Source organism: Arachis ipaensis, chromosome B8 (genome assembly GCF_059453495.1).
Source record: "Arachis ipaensis isolate K30076 ecotype BB chromosome B8, ASM5945349v1, whole genome shotgun sequence".
In the NCBI taxonomy this organism is placed as follows: Eukaryota; Viridiplantae; Streptophyta; class Magnoliopsida; order Fabales; family Fabaceae; genus Arachis; species Arachis ipaensis.
In genome coordinates, this window is record NC_142443.1 from 80,349,363 (window position 1) to 80,352,679 (window position 3,317).

Consider the following 3,317-nt stretch of genomic DNA (forward strand, 5'->3'; position numbering starts at 1 on the left):
TAATTAAGGTTGTAATGGGGTCGAGGTAAAGGTAAGGATATATGTATAAGGCTAAGTGAGCTAATAAGTGAATCCTTAATTAGACTAAGATCTCACCTAACATACATATTTAGTAGAACAAAACTTTACTAATTTTCCCACATTATCCCACTTGTTGTTACATGCTCATGTTTTAATTTTATTTTTATCCCATGTGCATTGCTTTTATTTTGCATTGGGGAATTCTTTTGTATCCCCTTTTATTAAATGCTGAAAAATAACTTCTCTTCTTTTTTTTTTTAATGCACATGGTAATTGAATCACTTTGATTTCTCATGAGCATGCTTCCCAAATTTTATTTTATTTCTTTTAACTTTTCTACCTTTTGTTTCTATCATCCATGTTCCCAATAGGTTTCCCACATTTTAATCTATTCATAATTTTCTATCTTAAGCTAACCAAGGATTCAACTTGGGATTTTATTTTGTTTTTCTGTTTAAGGCTAGTAGTGTGGCTAAATAGAATAAAAGGGATTTTAAAGGCTCAAGGGGGCTAACAAGGGTGATGTGAAAGGTGGGTTATTTTGGGGTAAGTGAGCTAAAATCAAATGATGGCCTTAATCATTCTTTTGGTATGTATCTAGATTCTATAATTGGACATATAGATTAAAGCAAAGTAAAGAACATTATAATAAAAAGAAGCGAAACACATAGGAATGAAATTATGGTTTGAATGCAACCATACAATTAAGCTCAAGACTCACAGGCTGTGTGTTTTCTAACTCAAGCATCATATATCATTCATATCTGTTATGAAAGTTTTGTTAAAAATTCCCATTATTCTCATAAAAAAAATTATTTAGGGTAGCCTTTAAAGTTTTAATGTTCCTCCTTGATGAAATGTTGTCAACTTAACTGTAATACCCGGTCTAACAGAAATTAATTAAATAATAAGTTAAATAAGAGCGAATATGGTTAGAAGATTTGGCAATTGGAATTTGATAATTCAAATATGATATTTGGATTCAGTGAATTTTTCCGAGTCGGAAAACATAGTTTTCTGCGTAAAAGCGCGCAGTGGAATTTTGACCGGCAGTACCGGCTGAGATCTGTCTGGTACTACAGCTGAGGAAATTGATTATGGGTAAATAATATTAATAAATGAGGAACTATAATTAGGAAAGGTAGAAATATTTAAAGTGCAATTTAGAGCGCTAATCTTAAAGGTTTTGGCCCAAAATTGGGCCAATGGGTAAAAATAAGTGAACCGGGCCTAAGTGGGCCCAAGACCTAACATATATAAACATTAGTTATGAGCATTTCAGCTCATTTTGCCCTAAAGAAGGGGTGTTGGGCTTTAAAATTGGGAAGAGAGAAGAGAAGAGAGAAAACCTAACTCTCTTTGATCTTCAAACCACCATAACTTGAGCTACGGAGCTCCGATTGATGAGCCGTTTGCGGCCACGCGTCGCTCTTCTCATCCTCTACAATTCTATCTAAGTTATGTGGTGAGTATTCCATTCATCTCTGCCGAGTTTTCGAAATTCCCCACTGTTACACGTTTTTGGGTAATTAGTGTTGAAATCTTGTGATTTTGGGTGTTTAGGGATACTCCAACATGGATTCTAAGTGGGTTCTATCCCTACTTCATATGGGCTGAGGTAAGAAGTGCTCAAACCCTTGTGACTTGTCATTTTTATGAGCCCTAGGTTGATGTATGTATGTGATATTGGTTATGTTAGTGTATTTGGTGATGTTGGTGCACAATTGGGAGATTGGTATTGTTTGAGGAGCTTTGGTGAGGCTTGGAGCTAAGGTTGGTGAAGACTTCCAGAGAAGAGGCTCAATTGGTTTGGCTACAAGAGGTACGGTTTAAGTTTCATTTAAGTACCGTGTGTTGTGATGAGAATTCCTAGGCTAGATGCCCCTAGGAATAAGTTTGGATTGTGTAAATGGTTGGTGCTAATATGCATAGTTGGTATGTAATGTGAATTAATGATTTGGGTTGAGAATTGTGTGGCCTTGTATGCTTGATGTATTGAGAATTTGATGTACTGGGTAATGAGTATTGATTTGTGGTTTATGCATTTAAATTATGATATTGGGCCGGAGGCCATGGATTTTGGGCCGGAGGCCGAAAAAAGGTGAGAAAGGTAAGTTGATGTGTGCATTGTATGATGACACAAGTGATTGGATGAATTTCAGATAATGAATATATGAATGATTGGGTTGGTTATTGAATAATAAGGTTTGAGGAGTTGAGGTGTGGGATTTGGTAAATTTGGGTGCAATTATATAGATGAGGTATGTTTGGATTTGGTTGAGATATATAATAAGGTCATATATGTGATTATGATTATTGATGCCTTGATGGTATGATGATGCATTAGAGATATGTTTGTCGTGATATATGCTTGAGGAATGATTAAGGTTGATTTGTGGGTAAAGCCACGTGATAGTGAGTACGATATTGATTATGTATAATGATGGTTGATTGAAAATAGTGTTGTTGAAATTTGGCATGAGAAAGAGTATATGATATGTAAATGTGTTTGAGTTTGAGAAAGTGTCAACGTGCGAGTTGAGGAGGCTTGATGTTGATTTTGGTATATTTTGATTGATTTCAAAGAAAAGGCTGAAATTGGCATGTTTTGATTAATTTTGAAAAGAGTTGAAAATGGCTTGTTTTGAAAATGGCACTTTGTGGTTTTGTATGGAAACATGGTTTTGGGGCATACTTTGACGGGACATAACCTGGACTACGAATCTCTGTTTTCTGCCAAATCTGTTTAGAAATGAAATTGGATCCGGGATGTCCATGCCGTTCGAAGGACGGGTGAAAAACGATTTAAAATGAGAGAGTTATGTCCGTCGGAAGATTGGGGGTTGAATCTGTAAATTCTGCAGCTTTTAACTTAGAAAATTTTTAGCAGAACGACCCTACGCGCGTAGGCGCACCTGGCGCGTGCGCGCCGTTCTTCCAGAAAGCACCATCCACGCGTGCGCGTGGTGTGCGCGGGCGCGTCGATGCGCTGTACCAAATGCCCAGCTATTTTCCAGAGAGTTGTGCCAGGGTCGTGCCAGTTTTGTGCCTGGGCGCAAGAGCACCCACGCGTACGCGTGGCTGACGCTTGCGCGCCGTTTGGATATTTTTCAACCCACGCGTTCGAGCGTATGACTCTTGCGCGTCGATCAGTTTTTGGCCATCCACGCGTGCGCGTGGAGTGCGCGTACGCGTGGCCCTGTTTTCATGCCAAAGTTGATTTTTGAGTTTTTAAAGCCAAACCTCATACTTTTAAGCCTCCGATCTCACCCCTTATGTATCAAATCATTATGGTA